Source organism: Ursus arctos, unplaced genomic scaffold (genome assembly GCF_023065955.2).
Source record: "Ursus arctos isolate Adak ecotype North America unplaced genomic scaffold, UrsArc2.0 scaffold_13, whole genome shotgun sequence".
NCBI classification, from domain to species: domain Eukaryota; kingdom Metazoa; phylum Chordata; class Mammalia; order Carnivora; family Ursidae; genus Ursus; species Ursus arctos.
The window spans coordinates 33,635,363-33,651,952 of NW_026622797.1; positions in this window are offsets into that span (position 1 = coordinate 33,635,363).

Below are 16,590 nucleotides of genomic sequence, written 5' to 3' on the forward strand. Positions count from 1 at the left end.
GTCTGTTTCACCTCAGCCCATGTTTCTCGAATATGAATTACTCATATTTGATTCATAAATAAGGAGATGGATGCAAATATCACAGATAAGTTGTGTAGGTTTGTACATTATTTTTTCCAGGCAAAGGAAGCAGGGAAAGCATGAGTAGAAATAACAACTTTGAGGAGAAAAAGAAAAAGTTCACAGCCGGGCTGATGCAGTAGTATCAGGACTCCCATTCAGCTCTTTTTTTTAGAAAATCAAAACTCAGTGCCTGTACCCCGGCTTCTCCCATGATGGCTCACCCTCAATCCTATTTCACTCTCCCAATGACAGCGTACCCAGCACTTACCCAGCTCACGACGCCGCTTCATCTACACAGGTAATGCTCCTATCAGCATTTACATTTACTGATCTTTTACATTTTTGATATCCATCGTGCCAGCCTGCAGGCACACAGAGCTCTCTTGGCTGGGAAGTCCACACAATCTCCCCAAGTACCAACTTGTTTTTGTTGCTTGTCTGGTTTCAAAGGTGTGTAGGTATTAAGTGGTCTGCCAAAACCCTATTTTATGTCCTGGTATCTTAATTGCCCTATCTTAAAGAACGTAAGGTTTTTCAGAAGTTCATTGATAGTATTAGAGAAGAAAGCCTATACTCACACAAGTTAGCAACAAGATAACAGGTACAAGGATGATCACTGCAGGAGTATTCACAATGATACATAATCAGAAACCTCAAGTCTATCTATTGGGAAATGGTTAGATAAAATGTAATCAGTCCTTTCTATAGAATCCTAAGCCATTATCAAAAAGAGATAGATCTGTAAGCATGGTTTCACGAAGATATATTAAATTTAAAAAGTTACTAAGCAATGTGTATTTTTAAAATTAAAATGAGGAATATAAATTTAAATCTACCTATACCAAATTGTCCTCAATCATTACATATAAGGATGCAAAGTTAACAATGGAGAATTTTCGTGTTTTAGTAAATATGTTTCTGTACAATTTAAGGCTTTTGAAACAGTATGCAAATAGTCATCAATCATTTTTGTAGTGATTTTTACCTAACGTACCTTAAAATTCAAACACTAAGAATCAACAAGATAATTTTCAGCTCCTAGGATGGGCGAGGATAAAAGTGGGAAAAGATAAAAAAAGATGAATAGCTTTTATTAGTCAACTTCAGATGTTTATCTCAAAAAATCATAAATAAAACTATAAATGCAAATTTGAAGGATATATGCGATCAATATAACTGATGTAAGCCAATATCTTCATTAACCTGGAGCACACCAAAAAATATGTGCCGTTTTCCAAAAAATATAGGTGCACAGCCCCACCTCCCACTTCAATCAGGAGAGGAAGAACATGAAAGTCAGACAGGATAACCAGGTGTTGAAGCACTGTTCGTCTGCAGCAGTGAGCAAAGTGTGGGGGTGGTTCAAGAGGGATAGATGGTTAGGGTGTGAAGAAGAGCAATGCTTCCTTGCCTGAATTCAGAATCAGTTAAAAGACAAAGAAGTCAGGCAGAGGAGAAATGGAAAATCAGTGTACATGATAGCACCATTGGAGAACATTGCTCAATCAGGTAACCATGAGAACTTCTTAACACCTAATTCCAGAGTTAGACATTTATCCCACTTACAGTCAACTCTTGAGAACTACAAGCACCCCCCCACCCCTACAGAGCCCACCCAAATAAGAATTATTTATGAGGTGCAGGCAAATACCAAATATAGAAAAGCCTTAGCTTCACAAGCCCAATTCCTACTCCCCAGTTTATCAACCCAATCATTCACTCCTCCTCCCATGGAGGAGAGAGTGAGGACAGGAGTGTTAATCCATGTCCCTCATGTGGGAACAAGAAGGCAAGCAAAAGGGGGGCCCATCTTTTCTTACAGAGAGTCCAAGAGAAAGTGGATATTTAAATGCATAATTAAGGGAAGTCTACCACAGAAGAAATGGAAAGATTTCAAAGAATATCAATTTACATTTATAAATATATCTATATGTATATATGCAATTTATATATAATATAAATTATAAAGCATACCTTAGAACCATTTCTACCATTTTAAAGAAAATGTGGTCCTTTTAGTTTTTTTAATATAACTTCTGCAACAGATAAACTTAAATCCTTATATAAAACTTAAAATGCAGCACTAACCTTGACTTAACAGTTGTAAGAACAATGTTCCCTGAATCAGTAATCCTCTGAAGAAGAAAAACAGGGTTGAAATTTATATCTTAAGTGTCAAATAATATCCCTTAGAATCCAAATTTCCCACCAACCTATTTTACTTTATATCCTAACACAATTTGATTGAGATCAAAATGTCCCCATGATCAACATGCAGGCAAAAATTGTAAGAGGGAATAGATAAATAACGACCAAGTACTTACAGGTTCATTATAACCAGTGAAGTACTACAGAAATTTTCAACTGAAAGAACATTTACGTCAAAAGAGGTAATGAGAAACAAAATGAATTGACAGACTGTCTTAATTTTCAGTTTGTAAGCAAAAAGCCCTTACAAAATTCAAGCACCTTGTTCTTTTCAGGACACATACCTTCAAAATACCTTAACCAGAGTAATTTGGGAATGGCTAGTGATGATACTCAGGATAAAAAATCAATTTTAACTTTTTTACTTCTTATTCGATCCTCTCTCCCTCTTTCCATGTTAGACAAAGGACCAACTTACAACTAAAATTCTTCTCCCTCTGCACCTTTCAGGCATTTGAGAGGGATTTGAGAAGGCTTCTTCTGGTTATATTTGTGATAAGTACTGCAAAGGATATTCACTGCCCCTGCCCGTGGGGAGATTACACCTCCCCACTACATTGAACTCAGGCTCACCATATGACTTACTTTGGCGAGTGAAATAAGAAATAGGATATCTCACTCTGCTGGCTTCACCATACATCCCCCCCTTCCCCGCCCCTCCCCCCCCACCCCCCCACCCCCCTACCCCCTGTCATGAGGACTAGCAATGTTCCAGAGAAGCTGGTACCATCGACCTGGGTCTTAGAGGAGGATGGTGGTGGAAGTGAGATACAAATATTTGCTGTTATAAGACCTTGAGAGTTTAAAGTTGTTATGGACTGCGTTAGAGCATACCTATCCCTACAAATAGCAAGAATCATCAAGAGAAAGGGAAGGAAATGCCTTTGATCTACTTTCTTCTTCCTTATTAAAAGTAAGCAAAAATCACTCTTAAAAATTTCATCCCTAAGTGCTTGAATTGACTGATTAAAACAAAAAAATGATCATCTGCTCTAGTAATATGTAGACTTAATCCCTTATCAGCTTTATTTCTGTATAAACTGGTAACTACTTACTAAATATGGAAACTTTATTTTAGTCCTGCCTTTAGTCTTAAAAACCCATCATCTGACATCTGATCTGGATCGATGCGAATGGCTATTTATTAAAAGAAGACAAAATAGTACCAACTTTTCTCCCATTGGAGAAAAAAAATGCATTATTTTTTAGTTCCTAAATCAGGTAATCTTCTGTTTTAGTGTGAATAAGCATACTTTAAATTAATAAGATAATGAATACTGATAGTGCTTTTAGAAAACTATGTAATTTTCATATGAAAAATACTAATCTTAACACTTTCTTAGGCAAAGAAGGTTATGGCCTACCAAAAATGAGCGTGATGCTTTCAATTAAAATAACATTGTTGGAAAGAGTCTCACCACCTTTATTTGAATTGCACTTCTGTTGCTGGAGACAAGCTGCCAAATGTGTCTAGAATTGATTAATAAGGAGAATAATTGCCTCCTACTAATTTTAATCTTTTGTACAGCTTTGCCTCTCATGGGATAAACATGGGAACTATATGGCTTTATCATCAAATCTGAATCTAACCATCCCCTTGCCAGCAGCCAATGAGCTGCAAACATAAATTAAACTAGATTGAGGATTATATTGCTTGGCTGTTTGAAAATTTATATTACTGCAAAGCATGCAAGCAAGGAGTAGCAGATGGGCAATACTGAGCAAAATTTTCTTTCTGGATATTGCCCATCTGTTTTCCTCTTCGCATTTCTACTTCAAATTATTCTAGACATACTTATTTTTCCTTCTTTTTATTTTATTTTTTTTTGGTGGTTTCATAAATTAGTTACTCGAATTTGCCATGGTCAAACAATTAATATAGAGTTGATAATTTCAATAAAAACAATAATAATAATTACTAATTTATATTATGTGCTTATTAGATTCTAGTCACTCTCCCAATGCTCTGTGCAACAAAAGATAACATTTTTCTTGTTTGTTTCAACATGGCAAAGAAAATCTCTTATTTACAGTCTTATTTACAGTGTCTTATTTATAGCCTTAAGGAAGAATTTTGAAATTTGAACAAACCATCTCTTTTTAAGAAGTCCATGTATTTACAAAAAAAAAAAAAATTCTCATACTCATTGAACTTCTCTTCATACTCTACTGTAATAGCCATTGGTCTCTCACAGCCTTGCTTTGAATCGTTATTTTATAGTAGATGACCCCAGGGGATAATTTAATTAGTGGCTCAGGTACCACATGCCATTGGCTATCAATGTCTATCCTTTTAATATTTGCTAGAATTCTTCTGCCTTTAGGCCAGTTAACAAATGCCAGACTTCTTAACAGTGCCTGTGCTCCTGTGCTCCTCCCTGCCCTGACCATTCTGCCTTAGGCTTATTGACTGCAAACGGTTCTGGTCCTAATTCTATATTAGTCAGAGATCTTCACTGAAAGCAACAAAGAATGACACTGGCTGATTCAAGATAAAAGAATGTTTCAAAAGATAGTCCAGGGTCTTCCGCTAGAAAACCAGACAGGGGCCACACACCCAGAAGCAGCCAGATCATCCCCTCCAGCTGGCCACTCCCCATGCTGTGCTTGCCGCTGCTGGGCATTCAAAGCAACCAGAAGCAGCACTAACAATTCTGAATGCCACTGTCAGGACTCCCGCTACTACTGCTGCCTCTGGAAGGTGGTTATTACTGCTATAGTTATCTCCGTCTTCCACCAAACACATTCACTTCTTTGTATATTTCTTTGCATCATTATCACATAATTCAACGTATAGGCTACATGCATTTGGTTTCTGAGCCTAAGTGTGTGGAAAGGAGGCTGGACATGCGAGCATCATAAATACTTGCCACGCGACTTCTATAGGTGAAAGTCAACTCCATCCTCCCCAGGGTTTCTAGGTAGGGGAGTCCCTGTTTATAGGACAATGGTATAATGGACAGCTGTACAATGTATAATGGATAGTTTAAACAAACAAACAGAAAGGCAAACGTTCAATATAAATTCAATATAAACAGCCAATTCTTGTCAATGCCAGGCAGTTTTTATGAGCTTTCTATCTTTTAATTCATTAAGTTCTTACATTGTTTTCTCCATTTTTGGAGAGAAAACTAAAATACAGTCAGGTTAAACAGATTCTTTGAGGTCACAGCTAATAACTGACAGAAAAAAAATTATATTTTAGGTCTGTCAGATGCTAAATCCACCTTCTTACCCATTATGGGTATTGTTTATAATTGCATAATTAACTTTCTCATGAGGTCCAAAGTGTATAGTAATATTGACATATAATATTGCTTATCTTTTGCAGAAAACTGATAAAGTGCTAAGGAAATGTCATATGAGAGAAGAACATAACATTAAGATTGAATTTTAAACCTGACTCATTAGATTAAGACTTTTGCCATAGGCCTAAAATTTCTTAGGATTCTGAAATTGGGTCAGAAGACTCTAGTTATAAAATTACACTTTACTTTAGAATATATTGTAAAGCTCAGAGCAGAAATCAGCAGACATTTTTTTCTGCTTTGGGACAATAATATCCTGCTTTCTAGATAGCAAAGATAAGAAAGAAAGTGATATTGCCAGAGGTACTTTTCTCTTCACTGGACAACAAAATAGTAAAATAATAGATCCTGACACTGATAGCAGCTATACATTAAAAAAGGATGCTACTTTCAAGGCTTAAATCATTCATTTAACAAAATTTCTTTTGTTGTTTATGAGTATTTTCATATTTTAGGTTAATGGTATTATTCATACACATTTTGAGGTAGCTTAGCCAAAAAATGGAACAAAAAGACCAATATAAAGTAATAGGGTTGCATTATTTGCCAAATGCAATGGTCTCAGTCTGCTTAGTATGGGACATGATACCTAAAAGATGCTCTATAATCATCGTAGATTGAAGAAATGCCAATGCTTTGACTCATCAGTGATTAACTACTATTCTTCCCATTGGTTTTGAAGTCTTCTGCATTCTACTCAAACCTACATTTTCATGTCTCTTGATCTCAGCAGTTGAATTTCATCTTCCACCTTACTGAAAAGAAAAAGAGTACCTCACACGAACTTTAAACGCTCTTCTCCATTCCAATTTTTCCTGTCACTGTACTTCTTCCTCCACTCCTCCTCTTACTTCTCTCTCCCCTGCCGCACCTCTCATTTTGCTCCCTGCTTTTCTCCCTTTCTTTTACTGTCTCTCTCTCACTTCCTTTCCCTCTTCCTTCTTAATTCCTTTCTCCTTTCTTTTTCTTCAAGAAAGCAGAAACAGAAAAAAGAAAAAAACAAAACAGTGATCAATTAGAAGGCAAAGCCATGAGTTTGGGTTTCAGGGACACGACTTCAGTCCCTGAAGGGGACACTTAAGATCAAGGCAGGGTCAAATACTCCATAAGCCTAGAGGAGCCAGAGGATAAAAAGAGTGATTAAGGGCCTTTGACGACACAAAGGATAATTCTGGTTCATTTTGGTATCTAACAATTTATTGAAGGTCCATCAGGGGCCAAGTCCAGCCCAAGATAAATGTGCAAATACAAAAATAAACGTGATATGACCCTTTGTTAGAACATCTCACAGTCCAGGGGAAGTGGCAGAACAGAAAAAAACTAAAAAATGTTTTATAATAAAATCCTATAAAGAACAGAAAGAACATGTAAAAAGTGCTATAGAAAGTATATGAAGGAGTGTTTTACTGTGAGCTCCTCTAAGAATAGATCCTGAGCCAAGAATGAGAATGCAAATAGGTTTTTTTGGGTTGTTTTTTGTTTTGTTTTGTTTTGTTTTGTTTTGTTTTGTTTGTTTGGTTGGTTTTTTTTTCAGAAAGGAACACAGCCATTAAAGGGTACATTATTAAGCTATCACTGTGAAAGAAACTCCAGGAAACACAGTAAAACACATACCTCAAGATTATTCCAACAAAACACATCCCCACATTACATAGCATTGTATGATACTTAGTAATTAGTAATTAACAATGAATGTTAATTCCCAGGTATTTCTATACCTCATCTTTTCCACCCAGCTCCTATTTTGTGAAGTAGATTGACTAGCAGATGACAAAGTAAGTACAATAGGCCAAAGGCTGCCATTAGACAAAAATGACCATCAGAAATCTGGCCATCGTACGTGGAAAGAAATGGCAGAACCAAGGAGATACAGACAAAACACAAATAATGTCCATTGCTAAAACCAAGGGTCAGAAAAAGCTACAAACAGAGGAGAATTTGTGGCTTTGAAATACGAATGGGGTTTTTTGAGGCAATGAGTAATGCAAGATCAAGAAAAGAAAAAATGTAATGTAAGATCATTCTAGGAAGAGAAAATGAGAAAATATGTGGTTGGAACATACTGTATACATCTATAAAACAGCATACATTTCAGAGCAGATAAACTATGTTTATGGGCATAGAGACAAGCCTGGAAAGGTAACCCGGAATCATTATGAAAATTCCTGTATGCCATGGGGCACATATACTCAGCAGGTTAAAGAAGAGTCATCACAGGGTGCAGATCAAATCATGTTTTATGATCGTCAGCATTAGAGAATGCTGTCTTCTAAGTGCCTCACGTATATTTTCTCTCCATTCCTCAAAACTAGGTACTATTCTCTGTATTTTATAGAATAAGAAACCAAGGCATGGAGTAGCTAAGCAACTCACCCAAGGTCAGGCTGACAAGGTAGAGCTAGAATTTCAACGCAGGTAGCCTGACAGCTGGGTCATAACTCTTCGCCACATCACGTGTTAACTCCAATGCTTCTGGGAGTGTTTTGAAAGATAAATTATAAATGGAGACCCAACAGCAATGGAAACCCATAAGAGGCAATATAAAATGACCAAACAAAAGATAATGGAATTCCCAGAGTAGGAAATAAGAGAGTTGCGATAATCAGATGAGACCAGCTTTTGAGGTAAAAAGCATAGAATTTGACAAACTACATGAAGAATATGAAGTAGACAGTAAAGAACAATAACAAACTTTCTTAATTGGAATTCTTAATGGTATTACTATTTCCACCCATAAAGATAATGAACTCATTTAATTAATCCATGTACCCTACCAACAGGAGCAAGCCAGAATAAACAAGTTTTCAGGAATACAGTGGGAGTTGGATTAGTGCTCATGGTGATGATTCTGAGCCTCAATCTCCTGAAATAGAGATCCTTCCTCTTGCTTCCCTTGTGTTTAAACCAGTTTCAAAACAAAGTTGATGGAGGCAATGATCATGAGAGAAGAAAACCACAGAGCCTGATGAACCAGTCCAACCCTGACAGCTGGCTCAATACTCGAAAATAATATTGTTAAAGTTATATAGGTTTTTTAACAATTCCATAGGAAATATGATCCATTTTACTTCAATGTCTGTTGTTCCATACAAGGCTCTTGGTTGAATACCTGCAACTAACAGTTTTATTATAAGCAGAACAAGAAATATATGAAAGGCCATAGTACAGCTTACATACTTGAAATTTACATCATAAAAATTTTTCTACTTAGAATCATCAAAAAAAAAAATCACAATTAGGGCAATGGTAGAGAAGTCATTCATGCCATCCATCAAAGACATTACATGTTTTCCTCATAAGTAAATATTTCTTTTTTTTTTTTTAAAGATTTTAGTTATTTATTTATTTGACAGAGATAGAGACAGCCAGCGAGAGAGGGAACACAGGCAGGGGGAGTGGGAGAGGAAGAAGCAGGCTCCCAGCAGAGGAGCCTGATGTGAGGCTCGATCCCAGCACCCTGGGATCACGCCCTGAGCCGAAGGCAGACGCTTAACGACTGAGCCACCCAGGCGCCCCAATATTTCTGAAATCTACTGACTTTAAGCAATGTAAGGAATTATTCTCTAAAGGTTTCCAAATGTGATGCTAGCCTCCCACAATATAAAAGGGACCACTGAGTTTTTCTTAATTGATTTAATTCTCTGTATCCCAGGTGATCAAACTAACCTCTAAACTTAAAGGAAGAAACCTATCATTTACACGACTGAAGTTAGAAGTAACTAAAATGAAAACAATGTAGGGAAATAGCTCTTGAAATAAATAGCAGAAGTGGAATATTCCATTCTTTGCCTTGAGATTCAGGAATCATCTTTGTTTTGTTCTTTTTGTTTGTTTGTTTACTTTTTAAGATCATAGAGCTCAGAACTGGGCTTTTGTCTGCATCTCTTACCAATATGAGAGAATCTTATTAACAGCAATACTTCAAATATCTGTGGGTTATGTTTCTGTCCATGAAAAATACTCGCCACCCCCACCCAGTACCCCACTACCTGTTGTCTCATAGATGCTCACAAATGATTTTCTGGTCTTAGTTCAACATTTCCCTGAAGTTCGCTATCTACCAAGGTACTCTATATTGGCCCCTCACATGGCTGCTGTTCTCTGTACCCTCCATGAAAATGTTATTTCAGAATAAGGACAGCTTCTCTTGTTGCTTACAAAGCTAGAAACCCACTAGAGGACAAAATGACACAATTTCCTTCCGTTTTCACTGTGTATGTGTCATGCTGTGTTTGTTGCTCAGGTAAAATAAACATGTGGAATGTCTCTCTCTCTGTCTTGTTTTAAACCAGAATATTGAATCAACATTGCTGGAGCTTCCTTGGTTCATGGAGTTCTTTATAAAAAGAGTCCATGGGTCTGTCTCTGCATTGTGTCAAGTTCCCACCCCAAGCAAGTACAAACCACATCTAAGTCTTGTCTCCTTTGTGCAAATAAATTCATGAATGGCCTAAGCAGTAAGTCCTTTAACATACAGTATACTGTATCTCAACCATCAAATCGTGGGTTGACCCTGCCCTTCTGGAGGATTTTAAGAAATATTAGAACCATAATCTTCCCTGGGGAATTGAAGCATGGTTTGGCCTGAAGAAATGTATGCTATCGAGGTGTCCTTCCTGGAAATCTTTTCTAAGCTAAACAATGTTTCCTCATCCCTAATCCTTCTAATTCCTCCAAGACAGTCATATACGAATCCACGTTTATTTGCTCTGTGTAGTTGTTACATGTGGGTAAAAATGTATTTAAAAAACTGAAGAATTTTGGCTCTAAAACCTTAAAAGGTTTGGTGCAGGCTCTTATATTTCATTTATTTGAACTGTAAACAAAATTGCCTTTTGTGGTCCCTAAAGAATTTAAAGTCACTGTCAACTTTTATCACAAGCCATCCTGAGCTTGTGTTGTAATACTGACTTCATGTTCTCGAGCTCATTCTACTTGGAGTTTTGCCTCAGCTCATCCAAGGTGATTTGGTGAAACAAAAAAACAGAAAAGAATGTTAACTCTTTGCCTCCTTAGACACAGTTGTCAGTTCTGGAACTCTATTTGAAAGAAGGAGGGGTAGTTATTTGCTGACATCAGAGTAATAGGGGGAGAGATAAAACCAGATACAACTTTGATATATATTATGCTCTGGCATACTTATATCCTTCAGTATTCAACCAGATGTAGGAATGCAATATCATTCATGCTTCCAGATGAAAATTTGTCTGAACTGAGAATGATGGAACCACATGACAAGTGTCTTCCAGATGTCATGAAGAGCTAAGTTATCAGGAGGTATATTTTAGAAACAAGTGTTCAATTCTCATAACTGATAATGCCCTCATTTGGGAAACATTACCCAATACACACAACCACTGTCACTTAAGACTCTTAGATCTCCAGATCCATAAACTTCAAGAAAATCTACATGGAAAAGTAGATAAAACCTCTGGGATTAGAGGTTCTAAGTGAGAAAAAATAGTCAAACAATTACGGTAATATCCGTGGGTATGTTCCTTAGATGTAGTTTTATTTATTTCTATACATAATTTAAGATGGACAGCCATATTTACAAGATCCTCAAGATTAGTTTCTGTGATTTTTGTGATTCTTTTTGTTGATTTTGATAAAAATAACTGTAGTGGATTTGTGGGTCATTTAGTTGGCACCTATTGGCTCCTTTCTCTTCCCTAAATTCATTAATCTCAATTTGGATATCTACCAATCCACCATACAGCCCATGTGTTCTGGGGAAAGTTAAATTTGAGGAAGTAGCATTTAGTTGACCTAAGCCAGTCAGTATATTTCCATTCTCTTGCATAGTGACTGGTTCAAATGGACGTGCCCTTAACCAATCCAGCCAGAAATTAAATTTTAAAAAGTAAATTTTAGGACTTTGGCTTAAAACCTTAAGAAAAAAACACTTCTATTTCTGCATGATGTGTGGTTTCAAAGACTGGAATTGCTGCAGCTATTTTATCAGTATGAGAAAAGCTCAAATGAACTTAACAATGGAATCGAAAGCAAAAAAAAAAATGGATCCTTAAGCCACTTTCACCGGAATTTTTTTTTTGTTGTTACATGTTACATAAAGAATAAAAAACACAGTATAATGTGGTACACAAACCAAGACCTATTACCTATTGATACGGGTTTCTGATTTCTAGAAATGTCTTTTGCTAGAGGTTTTGCTTTTAAAATATGGCATTAGGCACAAATGGCTTTAATCCTCTGCTATTTTTATGTGATAAAAAATAATGTATCGATTACTCTGATAATTTATCTTCCATTTTTGAAATATTTTTATAAATAGAAATAGTAATAATTTCTTTTAAATTCATATTACAGTTGTTGAAAGGCCACATGATTTTTGTTCTATCTTGGAGATTACATACACATTTACCACGTGTTTCACAAGTGATGGAAAGACCAAATGGAGATGTTATTATGTTGGAATATCTTAGAATTTTATTGGGGGCAACTCCTGTAATATTAAGGGATTTTTTTCCTCCAAAAATTCATTCAAATTATTGTTATCATGTTTTGATATAGAGGTGGACTACTTAATATTAAAACTTTATCAAAAGTCATCAATAATAAATTACTTTAAAGATCAATAATTGCAAAGGAGAATAATAAGTTTTTAAAATATTTAACTTACTATTATTCTTAGGAATATCATGCACTGAATTGTGTAACCATGTCACATTCTAAAGTATGAGAATGTTGTATGTTGTATTTTGATGATAATATTGCTATATAAACATCAAGTTTATGTAACTTAAGTTTGATTCTTATAAATAACTAAATATTATCATTATCTAGATATTTTAAATATCTATAATGTGAGCTATATGTATTAATAATAATAATTTAAATTTTTAATTACTGACTAATCAGGAATCCATTTTCATGTATTCTTCATAATAATTCTTGGAGGTAGAAACCATTATTATTCCTCATTTTCCAGAAAAAGAAACTAAGGTTTATAGACATTCAATAACTTGGTCAAGGTAAACAGCTAGCAGACAAGTGAGGCTCAAATTCATGAAATCTAATGTCAAGCCTTTGGGATTAATTATTGCATGACTTTTCCAAGAATATCAGACCTTTTCCCAATTTAAAATTTAACAAAATAAAAATTTTTTAAATTACTACAAATGTATGAGACAGATGATGAACAGTTAATTAATGAATAGAATTAAATCGAGCAATTAAGCAAGCTAATTATTTCCAGCAGTGATGGAAATTTTGTGCCACTGATAACTGAAGAAATAATGAGTTACAGAGTTTAGATGTTCAGATAGATTGAATTTAGAAATATTTGTCTGAGGAGATAAAGTTTTAGAAACTATTTAAAAGATGAATTTTCTCATCAATCATAATATGTTGCATTTCAGAAAGCCAAGAAACTATGCAGAAATGGGAATAAATTGATCAGATGGTAGATTTTCTTTACTTATAATTACTCCAATTATTTTGATAAATGATATAAGTATATCTTATAAGACTTTATAGTTTTTGCTTTTTTATGCATATAAATACTTGGTAATTTCCCATCATTCTTCCAGGATTCATTCACCTTATCACTTCATATATTTATGCTCACACAATGTCTTAAAAATACTATCCAATTATCCAAGCACCACTCAGCTGCCTGAACAGTTTCAGAAATTGTACTACTCTTTCCAAAGATAGACTTTGTCACCAAAGACTTTGTCATTTGGGAATACTGCCAAGATCTTACTGTCAAAGCCTTCTCCAATACAGCATATCTGCTGTACGGGTTGGAAAAAATACCTCGCATCAGCCATAGAATTACACTGACATTGAGCACAGGGTTGAAAAAAAAAAAAAAGTTACCATTAAATAGACTGGTCAGTTCATTAAAATTGATTTTTGTTAAAATATACATTTAGAAGAGCCCCCCACCCTTTGATCTCTCTCTCTGCCCAGGCCTCCACTTTTCATTAATTACTTAGTTCATGATTGTTTCTTATTCTTTATGGCTCTGTAATTTTTTACATGTCACCCACCTAGTAGTCTCTGTGATTTAATATCAGAGGCAATATATAAACTTCTTTTCATAACAACAGTGCTTAACATACAAGTATTCCTGTCTGTAAATAACATATCCAAATGAATGTTCTAGCAAAAATCTCAGTTCCCCTGCAATCTCTGTGCTGGTGATTTGCTGTTATCCCCTGGGCCACCCCTGCCCCCACTACCAGATCTATTTTGCTCCTTTTCTCCTAATCCCAGTGGATTACATTACTGAAGTTCCCTCTTCATCTGGTTTACTGTCAGATTTGGACAAAGGAAGACACCATCAAGAGAATGGTGAGGAGAAGGAAAGAGAAAGTGAGATGCTTTTTTTTTTTTTTAAGATTTTATTTATTTATTTGACAGAGAGAGACAGCTAGTGAAAGAGGGAACACAAGCAGGGGGAGTGGGAGAGGAAGAAGCAGGCTCCCAGCGGAGGAGCCTGAGGTGAGGCTCCATCCCAGGACACTGGGATCACGCCCTGAGCCGAAGGCAGACGCTTAACGACTGAGCCACCCAGGCGCCCCACCACTTCCTTATTTTGGGTTATGTTTCTGAGAGTAGCTTTCCCTCCCACCAACCACCCACCATCTACAGCTCCCACTGTGTGTCCCTTCCTCCATGATTCCATTTCTTACTGGGCTCCCCTACCAGGAATTCTTTCCTTTGACCCGTTGGATCTATGCACAGATAGTGGCTAGGTTCTGAGAATCCTAACATACCTTGTTTATTTCCTCAACATTGCCCATACCAGTATAACTATTTCTTTCATAGAAGAAACTTCCTTTGAGTCATCTAAGGTCATTTGTTTCCTGACAGGACCATTTAGTCACCAAAACTCTTCTCCCCATTATTGCTGTGAATAGCTTGATTTCCTTCTGCTGTTGGACCTTCATTTTCCAATCACCTCCCAAACCATTCGCTCCATTCTAGCAAAGATTTTTCTTTCTTACACAATGCTGTATTGTAATCTCTCAGTACCCTGAACACAAAGCAAGTGTCCAATAAATGTTTATTGAATGAATGGATGGAAGTTGCTGCTAAAGATCAGGAGAAAAATGTTCACAGCCATGATTAAAATTGTCCCCATTTTGCCACTTGCATCAAGAAAATCTGAATTATAAACTAGGTTATTAAAAAAAAAAGAAAATCTGAATTATATCATGAAACTCTACCTCTGAAACTAATAATAGGCTATATGTTAATTAATTGAATTTAAATAAAATAAATCTTTTAATTTTTAGGATTCTTTGTATAAAATTTTAAAAAAGAAAAGGAAATCTGAATTATATTTAGTCCAATTAGAATTTGCATTAGTTTGTGTTTGAGTTATATAGTAGTTCAAACTCATTATAAATTAAATGGACTAGGGGCACCTGGGTGGCAGGCACAGTTGGTTAAGCATCTGACTCTTGATTTTGGTTCAGGTCATGATCTCAGGTCATGAGATGGAGCCCCATTGGCTCCCTGCAAAGTCTGCTTTAGAATTCTCTCTCCCTTTCCCTCTGCCCCTTCCCCCTGTGCTCACACACTCTCTCCCTCTCTCAAATAAATGTCTTGAAAAAAAAAATAAAAAATAAATTAAATGGACTTTTTTAGTTCTTCTAGGAAACTGACTCTCAACCAAACATTGTTTCTAAAGGACTATGCACCACAATTTTCAAATAGATATATTTACACATAGACATCTGGAAATAACCTTCAAAACTGAAGGCAAAGAAGGCTTCCTCTCTTTGCTCCTATAGTAGTCCTGGAAATGTTATAGCCTCTTAATATATGGTTATAGAAAGTCTTTCTACAAGTCTGATTATGGGAAAAAGAAAGATGATGTTTTAGGTACAAGTCAGGGGACAGTTTTAAAGTTGTATCCTCAAAGGTGTGTTTTCTCATATTTGTAAATATCTGTATGGGATGAAATGTGTTCACCCAAAATTCATATGTTGAAATCCCAAATCCCAGTACCTCAAAATGTAACCCATATTTGGAGATAGAACCTTTAAAAAGATAATTAAGGGGGTGCCTGGGTGGTTCAGTCAGTTAAGCATCCAACTCTTGATTTTGAGGCTTTGCACTCAGCACAGAGTCTGCTTGGGATTCTCTCTCTCCTTTTACTCTGCCCATCCCCCTATGCTTTTTCTCTCTGTCAATAAATAAATAAACAAATCTTTAAAAAAAAACTAAAAATAAAATAAAAAGATAATTAAAGTTTAATGTGGTCAGATGTATGGGCCTTAAACTATATGACTGTGTTTGGAGATAGGGCCTTCAAAGAGGTGATATAGTTAAAATCAGGCTGATGGTGTGAAGCTTTAATCCAATATAACTGATGGCTTTATAAGAGAAGACACAAAGAATGCTCAGGCACTGAGAAAAGGCCATGTGAGGACACAGTGGGAAGACAGCCATCTACTAGCCAAGAAGAATAGCCTTACCAGAAACCAACCCTGCCAGCACCTTGGTCTTCTATTTCCAACCTCCAGAACTGTGAGAAATGTTTTTGTTTAAGCTACCTAATGCATGGTATTTTATTATGACAGTCTTAGAAAACTAACATAATATCTCAATCTTCTTATAAATATGATCTTCAGACCTACTTGCTTTTCAGATTTAGTGAGGCAGCTTTACACTGAATCCATTACATTTTAAGTCTAATAGTCTTCATTTGATAAACAAAATACTGATTCATTTCTTATGGGAAAAAAAGAGTGATGTAAAATTGATGTAGACATGTGAAATTGTGGTAGGAGCTGAAAACTGTCAATTATTTTGTGATATAAAGTTAACTTAGACACTCATTTATAATAATGAGTGAAGAAAATGTAGCTTTTCTAAGCCCAGAAATAAACCCATGCTCATATGGTCAATTAACCTATAATAAAGGAGACAAGAATATAAAATGGGGAAAAGACAATCTCTTCAATAAACGGTTCTGGGAAAACTGGACAGCTACATGCAAAAGAATGAAACTGGACCACTTTCTTACACC